Source organism: Schistocerca piceifrons, chromosome 1 (assembly GCF_021461385.2).
Source record: "Schistocerca piceifrons isolate TAMUIC-IGC-003096 chromosome 1, iqSchPice1.1, whole genome shotgun sequence".
NCBI lineage: Eukaryota > Metazoa > Arthropoda > Insecta > Orthoptera > Acrididae > Schistocerca > Schistocerca piceifrons.
The window spans coordinates 1,086,146,733-1,086,162,786 of record NC_060138.1 but is presented as its reverse complement, the minus strand read 5'-3'; the positions used below and the strand labels follow the sequence as shown (position 1 = coordinate 1,086,162,786).

The 16,054-nt window shown below is 44.1% G+C and overlaps 1 protein-coding gene and 1 non-coding gene across 3 annotated transcripts in view; one reads left to right on the top strand and one right to left on the bottom strand.

The window, feature by feature from the left end:
• The window catches only part of LOC124798103 (ras-related and estrogen-regulated growth inhibitor-like), a 589,819-nt gene that overhangs the window by 423,629 nt on the left and 150,136 nt on the right, over nucleotides 1-16,054 (bottom strand). The window lies entirely within an intron of this gene.
• Trnas-cga lies at nucleotides 15,064-15,138 on the top strand. The gene has a single exon. It is a non-coding gene; the product is annotated as a tRNA-Ser (tRNA).

Genomic DNA, 16,054 nt, shown 5'->3' with positions numbered 1-16,054 from the left:
TACTGCTTGACTCCTCGGTGAAGGTATGATCTCGAAACTTCAACAAAAGCTACTGAGCGTCTCTCCTGCAGAGTCTTCCACTGGAGTTTATCTATCATCTCCGTAACGCTTTCGCGATTACTAACTGATCCTGTAATGAAGCGCGCTGCTCTCCGTTGGATCTTCTCTATCTCTTCGATCAACCCTATTGGTACGGATCCCAATCTGGTGAGCAAAATTCAAGCAGTGGGCGAACAAGTGTACTGTAACCTACTTTCTTTGTTTTCGGATTGCATTTCCTTAGGATTCTTCCAATGAATCTCAGTGTGGCATACGCTTTACCGACGATCAACTTTATATGATCATTCCATTTTAAATCACTCTTAATGCCTACTCCCAGATAATTTATGGAATTAACTGCTTCCAGTTCCTGACCTGCTATATTGTAGCTAAATGATAAAGGATCTTTCTTTCTATGTATTCGCAGCACATTACACTTGCGTACATTGAGATTCAATTGCCATTCCCTGCACCATGCGTCAGTTTCCGGAAGGAGATTTTCCAACTCGGAATAAAGGAAAAGCAAAGTTATTTGTGATGAACAGACCGAATACTAGGGCGGCGTCTCAAACAGGATGGTGTGAGTCATTTATTGAAACGCGAAAATTTAGTGTAAATAAATATAGCCTTTCATTCCAGCTGCAATTTCTCACAGTCTCTTCCCAAAATTCAGTGTCTACCTTGCTGGCGAACGTTTTCTGTCCAACCAGGTACCAATTGCAGCTGATGACAAGTGTTTTGCAGCACATCGAAGCAACATTAGACAGGTGGAATGTCACGTAAACACCGATGCATGAAGTGTGTTAAACCTAATGTTAAAGGAGATTATGCTGCAAAATAAAAGGTCTTTGTTAAGTGAAGCGTGGCTTTCAATTTTCAGTTTATTCTCATAATGGCAGAACTTAAGCTGAGGGTTACGTTTTAGGTCGTATCTGGATAGCTGAGTCAGTAAAAAAGGCGAAGGTCCGTGTTCGTTCCCCAGTCCCGAACATTTTTAAAATGCTAGGAAGTACACTCGACAGATTTTGTTGTTGTTGTGGTCTTCAGTTCTGAGACTGGTTTGATGCAGCTCTCCATGCTACCCTATCCTGTGCAACCTCCTTCATCTCCCAGTACTTACTGCAACCCACATCCTTCTGAATCTGCTTAGTGTATTCATCTCTTGGTCTCCCTCTACGATTTTTACATGTCCTACTAACCGGTCCCTTCTTTTTGTCAAGTTGTGCCACATACTCCTCTTCTCCCTAATTCTATTCAATATTTCATCATTAGTTATGTAATCTACCCATCTAAACTTCAGCATTCATCTGTAGCACCACATTTCGAAAGCTTCTATTCTCTTCTTGTCCAAACTATTTATCGTCCATGTTTCACTTCCATACATGGCTACAATCCATACAAATACTTTCAGAAACGACTTCCTGACGCTTAAATCTATACTCGATGTTAACAAATTTCTCTTCTTCAGAAACGCTTTCCGTGCCATTGCCAGTCTACATTTTATATCCTCTCTACTTCGACCATCATCAGTTGCTCCCCAAATAGCAAAACTCCTTTACTACTCTAAGTGTCTCATTTCCTAATCTAATTCCCTCAGCATCACCCGACTTAATTCGACTACATTCCATTATCCTCGTTTTGCTTTTGTTGATGTTCATCTTATATCCTGCTTTCAAGACACTGTACATTCCGTTCAACTGCTCTTCCAAGTCCTTTGCCGTCTCTGATAGAATTACAATGTCATCGGCGAACCTCAAAATTTTTATTTCTTCTCCATGGATTTTAATACCTACTCCAAATTTTTCTTTTGTTTCCTTTACTGCTTGCTCAATATACAGATTGAATAACATCGGGGAGAGACTACAACCCTGTCTCACTCCCTTCCCAACCACTGCTTCCCTTTCATGCTCCTCGACTTTAATAACTGCCATCTGGTTTCTGTACAAATTGTAAATAGCCTTTCGCTCCCTGTATTTTACCCCTGCCACCTTTAGAATTTGAAGGTGGCAGGGGTGGTGGTGGTGGTTAGTGTTTAACGTCCCGTGGACAACGAGGTCGTTAGAGACGGAGCGCAAGCTCGGGTTACGGAAGGATTGGGAAGGAAATCAGCCGTGCACTTTCAAAGGAACCACCATTTGCCTGAAACGATTTAGGGAAATCACGGAAAACCTAAATCAGGAGGGCCGGAGACGGGATTGAACCGTCGTCCTCCCGAATGCGAGTCCAGCGTGCTAACCACTGCGCCCGCTCGGTGGCAGCGGTAAAATACAGGGAGCGAAAGGCTATTTACAATTTGTACAGAAACCAGACTCGACAGACACACTGGGGGATATCATTACGAAAACGACCAGCAGATGAATTGGAGAAGGACACCTTAATCGCATGTTGAGTGATGTGGGACTCATCGCTCATTACGCTGGGTGCGCACGTTAGTCAGCGCGAGGAAGGATCGGCCGCGGGGCTGATCGTCAAGGCTGCAGCCGAGGCGGAGGAACCGGTTGCTAGGATACCGGCGCTGCAGCTGACCTGGATCCGAGCGGCCGGCCGGAAGAATGCGTCGCCGGCGCCACGGCTGGCCGGGCGCACGCGCACGCGCCGGCGCCGGGCCGACGGGAGCCGAGCGGCGCCGACCGGACACGAGTGGACACGAGGTAATTGTCGGAGCAGCGCGCGCCGCGGGCGCCGGCCGGCCATTTCCATACCGGCTGGGACGCCGGACGCACGGCCCATGGCGCCGCTGCCGCTGCCGCCTGGCTACGCAGACGCCAGACTCTGTAATTAATAGGCCCGCGTCCCACTGTAATTACTGTATCATTACTGCGCGATCACCGCGCCGTTGCGACACGAGAGTAGGGAGATTCTCGCAGGGAAGGCAGCACTCGTCTCTCCTCGTCCACTACGTACGTTGTGTACGTCCTGTACCCGCGGAGTTTCTCCCAAAAATTCCATCACACAGAACACGGCGCTACCCAAAGGGAAGGACAGCAGGCTCGGGAGAGGTGAGACGGGCTGAGAGGAAACAATAATTCTAGCGTCCTTCCACTATAAAGCTGCCGTTACTCACAGGAATTGACTGCACGCAAATATTTCTCTCTACAGGATGGCCACCGGAACTTGAAACCCTGAAGACCGTGAAAATTTTCTGAATTTGAAAAAAAAATCGCCAAAAACGAGAATTTTTTAATTAAATCCAAACTTTTTAATCTATTCATAGGTGTTTTAAAAGGAATTCAAATGATAGGCTACATATTTCGACATTATCCGAGTATCTCTCTCTTAATCTCAACGTCTTCACCCAGCGTATTGAGCGATGAGTCCCACATCACTCAACTTGCGATTAGGGTGTCCTCCAATTCATCTGCTGGGCGTTTTCATAATGATATCCTCCAGCGTATCTGTCGAGTGTACTTCCTAGCATTTTAAAAATGTTCGGGACTGGGAAATGAACCTTCTCCTTTTTTACTGGCGTGCTATCCAGATATGACCTAAGACGTAACACCTCAGCTTCAGTTCTGTCAATATGAGAATCAACTGAAAAGTTCTCAGAATAATAGTGAAAGCGACGCTTTGTTTAACTAATACCTTTTCTTTTGCAGCATAATCTCCTTTAACATTAGGTTTAACACACTTCATGCATCGGTGTTTATATGACATTCCATCTGTATAATGTTGCTTCGAAGTGCAACCACACAGCATGACGTGATTTCTTTCCTGACGAGGCTCTCTGGTCAAGGGACGCAATGTTATCACAGCGCGCAACTCTGAGAAATTGCCGCTCGAATGAGAGGCTATATTTATTTACACTAAATTTTCGCGTTTCAATAAATGACTCACACCATCCTATTTGAGACGCCGCCCTAGTACTGGATCTGTTCATCACAAATAATTTTTCTTTTTCTTTATTCCGAGTTGGAAAATCTCCTTCCGGAAAAACGCTTGCGAGCATTTTTGATAATTCAAACTTAAAACTTTGTTAGTAATAATGATAAACTGTTCCCTGAACGACTTTTTGTAAATGCAGTTTCAGGTATTCTTGGTAGCGATTTTTTGACGAGCTGACTGTCAACCAATGAAGACGTAAGCGTAATCCTGAGAAACCGAGCGAGGTGGCGCAGTGGTTAGCACACTGGACTCGCATTCAGGAGGATGACGGTTCAATCACGCGTCCGGCCATCTTGATTTAGGTTTTCCGTGCTTTCCCTAAATCGCTCCAGGCAAATGCCGGGATGGTTCCTCTGAAAGGGCACGGCCGACTTCCTTCCCCGTCCTTCCCTAATCCGATGAGATCGATGACCTCGCTGTTTGGTCTCTTCCCCCAAACAACCCAACCCAACCTTGGAAGTATACGAATTCGGCGGGAAGACAGTTTATTCTTCAGTTGTATATTAGAGACTGCTACACTCCACTGACAGCCTTTCCGCGTCATGTTTCGCTTTTCTCATTCAGTCAGTGTATGAATAAAAGGCTAATGTATAGTGATACCGATGCAGATACCGTACTTTTCATCATCATGGAAAATACGTATGCAACTACAGAGACACCTTTTTTATTCACTTAAAACCTGTCAATGGACGTGTACCGTCTGTTTCTCGTTTATGAAGTGTTACCAGTTTATACAATTCGTACCAATTTTACCTTTGACACTTTTTTTTCTACTCAATTCGTATTTTCAACATCCGTTCCAGAGGTGGAACTTCTTGAAAAACGTGCATTCAGACGTAGAATCTTCATGGTAAGGTTATAAAACTGACCCTCCTCCTGCCACCTGCAGTAGTGTTTTAACTAAATAAGGCGAAGAAACACATGCACCAAACCGCAATTAATAAACTACTAATAGAACAGCTACCAATACTATGGCCACATACCGTAAACGTAGATTTTGATCATTATTATTCTGGAAGTAGCACTATACTGAAAAGATGTGACAATTTAACATGTTCACACGATGTTTTTAGCAAAAAAGTACTATTATGCTGTAGATCAATTTACAGTACATAATTATGTGGGTGCCACTTTCCTCTCGTACGCATTTTTCCCAGTAATGGACAGTACTCCAGGTGCCTCAATTTTCTGTTGTCCAGCATTGAATTCACGCCTGAGCTTCCTGGTGCAGCACTGAAGCTGAACCACAACATTTAATTACAAATGAATGACATCGAAATAAATATTCACAATAATGAAAAATAATGGAGCTACTCAAAGAGAATCAGGCACCATGCTTCGGGGGAAGTCTTAGGAAATAATATGCAGCACCCGATACGGGACCATCTCCTCCTCTCTACGCGGTATAATATATTGTCTGTATTTTTATGTATTTATGGAGATCAAAAATAGAAAAGAATTACGATTAAAATACTAGTTAATGATTAATTCTTAGGCTCTTGATCGATCTTCGGTTAGATACTGCAGGTTCCTTACACCATTAAATAAGAATTTAATTTCCGAAATAAATAACCTTTAATTTACGTATCAATCGCATGACTCAATCGGATAACAACTCTGAAGTCTAACAAAAATGTGCGCAACGAGATTATTTATTAAATTAAGACACAACACAACACGGCTCTATAAACAGTACTTGATCAGTACAGTACCAATAGAATTAAAAGACAAGTATAGTCTGATTAACGGCGGATAATATGTTATATAATTAACGCTAATGTCACAAGAAAGAAGACGGTGGACAGAGATTTTATAAATCTTCACGCATCACCCCTTGGAAAACATCGCTTTCAGAGATTGCTACTAAACAAATTGCCCATTTGGCACACTGCACTCGCAGTGGGGAGGATGACGATTCACATCCCCGTCCGGCCAATTAGATTTAGGTTTTCCGTGATTTCCCTAAATCGTTTGAAGAAAATGCTGGTTTGGTTCATCTGAAATGGCACGCACTATTTCATTCCCTAGCCTTCCCCATTTCTAACTTGTGCTCCGTCTTTAATCAACTCGTTCTCGACGTGACAGCAAACACTTATCTTCCTCCCTGAATTCCACTTCTGAAATTGTTAGTTCGTCCTCGGTTTTATTTTTCGGCCAGGGTTGTATCTTTGCACACTTCTCCCTCTTGCCTGCCAAATCACCAGAGCACAACTTGTAAGCCAAAACGAATGCTAGCCCAATATACTGGGTGTAAATTTTAAGTTGACAAACCAGAATAACTCGAAATATAAGCTTGATACGAAAAAATGTGTAGAATCCAAAGTTGATTATTTTCGAGCAGGACATCTGCTGGTGTTAAGATTAGCCCACCACCGTAGCCCCCTGGGGGTAGGGTGGGAGGCAACTTTAAAATTTAATTTTCTATTGCAGAATCAGATTCTACATAAAGAACTACTTACATTTTGTCTTAAACATTTGTTTTGTTTCTTGGTAGTTGGCGCTGTAATACAAGAAAATCCATGTTCTCATTTTTGCGTGGAAAATGGTTACGGATAAATAAAAAATACTTATTTACTTCATACATTGATTCGCTACAACTAAAACTCTCCCTCTCTCCCCATAGGGTGGGGTTGACAGAGAGGAATTAGAGTTTTACAAATGTTGACCCATATGTTAATTTTTCCCGCAGATTCGGATAAGTTTTGTTTGTTTCTTGGTCAACATTTGTAAAACTCTAATTCCTGTCTCTCAAACCACAACCTATGGGGAGAGAGGGAGAGCTTTAGTTGTAGCGAATCAAAATGTACGAAGTAAATCAGTATTTTTTATACATCCGTAACCATTTTCCACGCAAAAATGAGAACATGGATTTTCTTGAATTACAGCGCCAACTACCAACAATCAAAACAAATGTTCAAGACAAAATTTACGTTGTTTTTTATGTAGAATCTGATTCTGCAAGAAAGACAAAATGTACATAGCTTTTTGTATAGGATCTGATTATGCAATAAAAATTGGGGCTCCCATTTGAAATTTTAAAGTTGCCTCCCGCCCTACACCCAGGGGGCTGGCTGGCGTGGCGGGTTAATTTTAGCACCAGCAGATGTCCCCCTCGAAAATAATAAACTTTCGATTCTACACATTGTTTCGTGTCGAGCTTATTTTTCGAGTTATTCTGGTTTGTCAACTTAAAATTTACACCCAGTATAAAGCGTGTCGCGGCGACGAAGAAAACAGTGCAGTCGTTTTCGTAATGTGGAGACGGAGCGATTTACCTGAAGTTCAAATGGTTCAAATGGCTCTGAGCACTATGGGACATATGAGGTCATCAGTTGCCTAGAACTTAGAACTACTTAAACCTAACTAACCTAAGGACATCACACACATCCATGCCCGAGGCTGGATTCGAACCTGCGACCGTACTGGGAGCGCGGTTCCAGACTGAAGCGCCTAGAACCGCTCGGCCACGCCGGCTGGCTTACCTGAAGTCAAAAAGGGCATGATCATTGCCTTTGGGCCAAGGGTGGAAGCCTACCCGAAACGTCAAAGTTTGTAAACTGGTCGCATGCCGCACTGGTTAAAGTCTACAGTGCGGGGCAAAACAGACCTATCCAAAACCGGCGCCGAGGTGACTGTGGCACACCATGGGCCATAAATGACAGGGATGAACCCCGTCAGCAGCGAAGATGCGTACGGACGAGCAGACGAGCAACTGTTGACTATCTGACCTCTCCGATGACCTTTCAGCGAACATTGCTGCTTATGGGGCTCCGCGTGGTTGATGCACCGACATTTTCTGTTCATCGGCGACGAAGGCTGGAATTGGCACTGGTGCATCTGGATTTCCATGCTGTGGTGGCAAGTGGCCTTTTCAGATGAATCATGTTTTATGGTCCATTGGATGATGAGGACGTATACCCTGTGAAATGTCTGCAACAATCGTCGGAACGGTCCATGGCAGGTTGAAACGTCCCCTTTTGAACAATTATACATGACTGTGCTTTAACTGACACACAATATTTTGTTAGCGCAACGCAATCTGACTTTCAAAATTCCCTACAAAAGAATGGCCCTGACTAACATTAAACTATACCTTTCACAAATCACTTACCTCACAAAAATCTTCGCTGCTCAAGCTACTGCAATACAGCGAGCGCCACTACTGCCAGCTAAATAAAAGATTCAAACTACTGAAGGCACTAACTACTGATAGGGATAGTTAGCAAATGAAAGATATTAATAGAGAACAAACAATGTATTTACCTTGATATCATCATATATAAATATAGCAGTTCATGACAAATTACAAAACTCCGCCATCTCTCTCCCCACATCCACCACTGCTGGCGGCTCACCTCCAACTGCGCAACGCTACGCGCTGTTCACAGCCAGCTGCCTAACACTACAATGGCGAGTATTACAACAATGCAAAGCAGCCACAGACTGCACACAGCACAGCCAGTGATTTTCATATTGAGCACTACGTAACGTTGCCAATAAGAAAACATAAACAGCCTACTTACATAGAGAAAACATAAACAGCCTACTTACAAGGTGGAGGGAACTTTATAGTCTGTGGAATGTTTTTGTGGCATTCCCTGGGTGTTCTTCTCATTCTGAAACCCACAATGGATCGACAGACGTACGCATCTATCCTTGGAGACCATGAACAATCCTACACGCGGTTTGTGTTTCCTCGACGCGATGGCATCTACCGGCAAAAAATGCAACGTATCACACAGCTCGCATTGTACGTGCGTGATTCTAAGAGACACAGGGTGAGTTTACTGTACTACTGTGGTCACCAACCTCCACGAATTTAAACCCAGTCGATAATCTGTGGACCACCTCGATCGGGCTGTTCGCGCAATGGATCATCAACCGAGAAGCCTAGAGCACCTGACCACTTCACTGTAGTCGACATGGCTCCACAACCCTGTCGGTACGTTCCAGAACCTTACTGACACTCTTCCTGCACGTCTCGCAGGAACTCATATTAATGTAACAGGACAGTGTACATAATATGCTGCCATTTTCATACGCATCGCACAATTTACATCTAGAATATTGTTACTACCACGGGAAAGGGGGGGGGGGGGGAGGGTACAATAAAACGTCGTGTGGCTCTGTAGCCTGGTGAAAGTCTTTCAATTGGATGCCTCTTCGGCGCTGTTCTTGTCTTCAACCTTGTCTGGCGAATCTTCACATCAGTGAGAGATGGGTGCGTGGTTAAAGCGGGACTGGTAAAATAAAGTCCGCAGTAGAGGCGGGATTCCATATCGTACAGAAATACCACCTAATTGGAAAAAATGCTGCCTTCTTTCAGTTCACACATTGATGGTCTCGAACTAATTCCTTCCCTTAAATGACTACGGCGCGACAGAAATGTTACAGGGGGCCGCAAAGTTAAACATTAATTAGCAAATCGTTAACTAAAGCGAATATTGTAGCCTTGCGAGAACGGTACAATGAAGAAGAAATTGTAAATATCTACGAATGGAAACGGAGGAACTCATATTGAGCCTGAATGTCTACAGTTTATTCTGTGCTTTCCACTTCAGAATCCAGCAAAAAAAAAAAAAAAAAAAAAAAAAAGAAGCTTCAGTTGTTTCATTACCTTAGCATCCCCCAACGATTTTACTGCTCGTCGAAAACGTACGAGTATGACGTTAGAAACCAGACATTTAGGGTTCGAGCACGTTTTATTCTGTGAGAGGACCGCTACCGTGTTCCTTACCAAAGGAATATAATTTTGTAATGTTTGTAGGTAATGAAGATCTCTCTTTCAATTTCATTGCATAAAGATGATGATTATAGCCAATGGACGCCACATTAATAATTATCCCATAAGACATTCAGTTAGCCGTAGAAAGTTCCGCTCGGTGCCAGGCTATCATAAATCATGGAGCGTAATGCTCGGCTCCTGAACCCTGTCAGAATACCAAGCAGTCACTTCCCGCCAGCGTTCGCAGTGGCTGCGACGCGCGCCGTCACTCACGAAGAACGGTGCCCAATACGTACGGCAACAAACATAAGAATCCTTTTAGCGCACATGACAAAGATGTTGAGACTGGTATGTTGGCTTTATGCAACAAGAAAAAAGTACGGGAATTGTTAAACCTACCTGTGATCAAAACCCCTCAGTATTTGTCTTGGCGTTATTTCATTACCGCTAGTATCTTGATTCTCTATAGGAGTAACAATGTCATATAAGTTGGCTTCAAATCAGTGCCGATTTAACTCATAATAGGCTTATGTTAGACAGCCTCATCGTGTGGTTTTTGTGCGTTGACCAAATAAGTTAGACATGGTTTAATCTTCGAACCGCCCTTGAACATAACCTTCGCACCCGCTGAAATGGTTAAACCGCAGTATTTATACATACATCTGCATTCTGCAGGTCACCGTGTGTTAACATTAACTCCCTTCGCTGTTCAATCGCAAATGGTGAGCCGGAAAAACGAGTCGAGAGTCTGACATAGGAACTCTGATTTTCTCTTAGTGGGGAAGAAATTTACTGCCCGACACATAACGGCTCACTTTTAGCGAGTGCCACTGGTGTTCGGTCATCTCAGTAACTCTCTTGCGCTTACTAAACTATCCCATCGCGAAACGTGGCGCTCTTCTGTGGATCTTCTCGACTCCCTTAATCCTAGTTGGTAAGGGAACCCCAAGTGCCGAATAATACTCTAGAATAGGTGGAAAAAATGTTTCGTAGGCCACAGCTTTCGTAGATGAAATACATTTACCATTCTTCCAATGTACCTTCATTCTGGAATCTGGTTTAATCCTAGTTGGTAAGGGAACCCCAAGTGCCGAATAACACTCCAGAATAGGTGGAAAAAATGTTTCGTAGGCCACATCTTTCGTAGATGAAATACATTTACCATTCTTCCAATGTACCCTCATTCTGGAATCTGCTTTAATTAAAGTTAGTTTTATGTCGAAACTGCACTTCAGGTCACTCCGGACGGTTGCTTCCAGGTATTTTACGGCTTTTGCTGCCTTCAGTAATCTTAACCAATAACATAATCGAACCGTAATGGATACGGCTTTTGCTGTCTTCAGTAATCTTAACCAACAACATAATCGAACCGTAATGGATACGGCTTTTGCTGTCTTCAGTAATCTCTACCAATAACATAATCGAACCGTAATGAATTTCTGTGCATATTTATGTGTAATACATTACATTTACTTACGTTCAGGGCCAACTGCCAATTCCTGAACCAGGCATCTACACTCCACATATCTTAAATGCTTTTCGATACAGTCTTCTGTCATTGTAACCTCCCTACAGAAAGCAACATCGTCTGCATAAAGCACCATGCAGCTTCCGACACTATCCACGTGTCCATTTATCAGAAAATATTGGTCCCTACTTTTTTAAACCAATTTGTGGCTCTAAAAGAGAAGTCAACACATCCGTTCCCAGCGGTGAACATTTCTTGGATGGCCCGCCTTATCTGATTGTATCTGCGCTGCACGGCGCTGCTGTCAATTGTTGAAGATAGCAGTTGTGCTTCACACGTACACGGCGTATTAGTACATGGCGTGTTAGTCGATTGAAATGATGTTGCACCTGAGGGAGAGGGGGTTTTCGTTGGCTCATCGCGTCATTTCATGGAGACATTCTGAAACACTTATTCACAACTGTCTTGAAATTGTTCACGGTACGATGCATTTTCCTTAGTCACCACTTGTTTACTGTAATGTGACCGAGTGTTTCCTAAAACGGCCAGGACAGTCCAAGTGCGTTAATATCGTGGTCTGGTAGTAAGAGAAACGGAGTGTGACTCGTTTTCTATGGAGCACCGAAATTCTCAGGGAATTACAAACCACATATGGGGGAAATGTGTCTCCTTTTGCGACGTATGAGAAGGAGGTGGTGTTGGTAGCGTAAGTTCACAAAAGGCTGCGAAGACTTGCATGACAAAGAGCCTTCGAGGAAGCCGCATTCATCGCTAACTGGCAACAACGTTTCCCGTGTAGGTGCAATGGTGAAAGTGATTTAGCGTGTGAACCTCAAGGACATTTTCGACGAAATTGGCCTTTCGTACGTGACTGTTTACGCCACATTTCAAGGGTCCTTGGGATACCACAAGGTTCATTCGATGAGCGCTTAAAAGTTAGAAGACAAGATGCGATGAAAGTAAGCGAATAATTGCTTCAGTGAATCATCTACAATTGTATGCCGAGGAAAGTATAGTTTCCTGGGTGCACTGTAAATGGTGATGAGCCATGGATATTGCATTTCACACCGGAATCGAAGCAGCATAGCATGGTGAAGAAACATCCAGGTTCGCATGTCCGTACAGTGTCATCTGTTGGTAAAGCGATATTAACCGTCCCTGGGATCGCCGTGGACCGCTCCTGCTGGATTTCATGCCACTATGTGCAACTATCAATACCATCAATGCCGGCAGTTATTGCTTCAAGCTGTCATGTCTGTGGGCTGCCATCAAGAAGAAGCGCTGAGAGTTTCTCGATGTGGACAGTGTAGTTGTCCCCCACATCAACGCGGGGCTCAGAACCGCCGACACGCAAAGATCATTTCACTCGGAGAGTCTGAACCAACGACCACACCGTTCAGACCACGCCCTTAGTGATATCCATGTTTTTCGATCCTCTGAAAGGACAGCGATACAAGTGCAACGTTGAAGCCAAGACAGCTGTCTGATGGTACTTCTACAGTTAGTCGGACGAATTCTACCACAGGGGCATCTCAGGCTTAGTGCTAAGGTGGGGATAATTTCGGAACCGGTGTAGGAACTATGTCGAAAGATACTGTAAGGTACGTAGAATAGTATGAATATTTGTAGGTTCCTGCATTTATCTTATATAGAATAATAAAATGGGACAAGGCTTTCTGATTCGTACTTGAATATTGTGAACAGGTCCTATGACTTTTTTTCGTATGGTTTCCACTATCAAAAGAAACGAAAGAGGTGCCCCTCTTTCCTAAAACAGACATCGTCGTCTAATACACCCGCGATTTTATTTTATGACAGTATTTATGTTCATCTGCTGGAGAAAGACTAATATAACAAACATCCACTGCCCCAACCTCTTGTTTAACTATATGCACTCCGTCTTCAGGCCACAAGTGGCCCATCGGGACCATCCGACCGCCGTGTCATCCTCAGGTGAAGATGCGAATAGGAGGGGCATGTGGTCGGCACACCGCTCTCCCGTTCGTTATGATAGTGTTCTTTGACCGGAGCCGATACTATTCGGTCGAGTAGCTCCTCAATTGGCATAACGAAGCTGAGTGCACCCCGAAAACCATCCAAGTGCCGGCCACGCCCGACATGCATTTTACATAGACAACCAAGTACCTGACTGTGCTTCATGTTACTGGAAATTGTAAATTATCCTAAGTCAGTAATGTGGAACCCAAGTTGCCAGCTGGTAGTGAACACGAACACTTGCCATCGGTGCAATAAAGTTACGTTTATGTTTGCACATATTTATACATTTGACATACCACTGTGTAGTGATCGTCATGGTAGTGGGGTGTACATATGCAGTGTGAAGCGACTTTTAACACTGATGGCTAATATGTTGCAAAAATTCAAGAGTATAAGATCCAGTGATGGCAGCATAGCTCTCTCGAAACCGGTCATCCAGTAAAATGCTTTTATAGCGATCTTGCCTTGTGACGTTTTCTTCAGTTGCCCAAATAGTCGACAGTGGTACTGCAGTTCTCCTAGCTTACTGAGGCAGCACAGTCGCCTGAGTTTCCCCGCAGTAACAAAGACCGCTTCTCCTGGCTCTTTTTCTGCTGCTGCGGAGCGCATGCGGGGGTGGGCACGGCTGTTTGCCCCGCTTTGTCTGACATTACGCCTGCCCTGTGGGCACAATGCGGCCCGCGCCACGCAGCACACGGCACGCACAAAGCCGCCATTCTGCCCGCCCCTGCACCTGCGCCCGCGCCTGCGCACTGCGCCTGTTTACAAAAGCTCTAAAATAATTCCGGCCCACGGCCCTGTGTGCCGAGGCCACTCCTTCTAGCGACTCAGCACACCTTCCCAGTTCGAGCACTTGGGTCTGAAGAACCACCTCCCGGCAGACGCAACGTGTTGGAAAATGTATCAACAGGGATATGCTGTCGTTATTTTTGCCGCGGAAGTCCAAGAGAATCATGACCTGAAATCTTCAATAAGTGTGTTGAAACTCAACAAAATCTCTAGCAAAAATAAATAATAAAGATTATTATTCGCTCCCCTCTTTCTCTCTAACCCTAAATGACAATACTTCAAAAATCTGCTCGTATTGGATAGACTGATAACGTCCCTGTATTTTATTTGTGTTCCACCTGTGACAACGTTTTAAAACATTTACGCAGATACAACCCAGATACGTGTAAAATGGTAAAATAATGGAATGCAAGTAGTGGGACGTAATGATACTCAGGCTGGTAGATGGTATCATTTACCCTGAATGAGATTTTCACTCTGCAGCGGAGTGTGTGCTGATATGAAACTTCCTGGCAGATTAAAACTGTGTGCCGGGCCGAGACTCGAACTCGGGACCTTTGCCTTTAGCGGGCAAGTGCTCTACTAACTGAGCTACCCAAGCACGATTCACGCCTCGTCCTCACAGCTGTACTTCTGCCAGTACCTAGTCTCCTACCTTCCAAACTTCGCAGAAGAGCTTCTGTAAAGTTTGAAAGGTAGGAGACGAGATACTGGCAGAAGTAACGCTGTGAGGACCGGGCGTGAGTCGTGCTTCGGTAGCTCAGATGGTAGAGCACTTGCCCGCGAAAGGCAAAGGTCCAGAGTTCGAGTCTCGGTCGAGCACACAGTTTTAATCTGCCAGGAAGTTTCATATGAGCGCACACTCCGTTGCAGAGTGAAAATCTCATTCTGTTTACAGAAGCTCTCTTGCGAACCTTGCAGAACTAGCACACCTGAAAGAAAGGATATTGCGTAGACATGGCTTAGCCACAGCCTGGGGGATGTTACCAGAATGAGATTTTCACTCTGCACCGGAGTGTGCGCTGATATGAAATGTCTCCGCAATATCCTTTTTTTCAGGTGTGCTAGTTCTGCAAGGTTCGCAGGAGAGCTTCTGTAAAGTTTGGAAGGTAGGAGACGAGGTACTGGTAGAAGTAAAGCTGTGTGGACGGGGCGTGAGTCGTGCTTGGGTAGCTCAGTTGGTAGAGCACTTGCCCACGAAAGGCAAAGGTCCCGAGTTCGAGTCTCGGCCTGGCACACAGTTTTAATCTGCCAATAAGTTTCATCATTTACCCTGTCTATGAAGGTTGTGGGCTCAGTTAGTCACGTTTCAAAGTGGCGGGTGGTGGGGGGGATGTGAGGGGGGGGGGGGGGGAGGGTTGAGATGTGGGACCTGGAGTTGTGAAGGGAATTAAAATCAAATGCAACTGAAGTATTGTTGTTTGTGAAGCACTGCTTTCTTTTGGTTACAGAAGATGCTATGCTTATGATGTACTTGGGCTTTAGCACTAATATAGATGCAAGTTGACTGTATTGGTTTTTGTTATGATTGTAATGAATGGTTTGATGTAGCCAGCCATGAATTCCACTCCCGTGCCTCCCAGAGTAACACTTGCATCTTTCGTCCTCAATTATTTTCCGGATGTATTACAGTCTCTGTCTTCCTCTACAGTATTTACCTTCTACAGCGCCCTCTAGTACCACAGAAGTTATTCCCTGGTGCCTTAATACAAGTGGTATCAACCTGTCCGTTCTATTCGTCAGTATTTTCCACATGTTTCTTTCTTCACCGATTCTGTGGAGAACCACCTCATTCCTAATCTTGTAAGGGGGGTCGTTTCATACCTGCAGAATATCTGCTGTCTGATCGAAACTGGTTGTTTTAATAATGTGATATCTAGCTTGCACATCACGATACTTCACAATTCTAAAAGAATTTTCTGTGTTAGAGAAGAAGATCTTCAGCTGAATAAAATTTGATTTAATTTCAAACTTTGTTTTCCCATCCGTAGTACGTTTTTTGTCATTGGATATGGATTACAACCATGTAAACCGTGATATGAGTCACGGCACATATATCTACAGTGAAAAATACTGAATTACAACACCTTCAAAGTCTTGAAAATTTGCGTTGTCGGTCGTCCATCCTCTTATTCAGAAAATATTATGTGCGA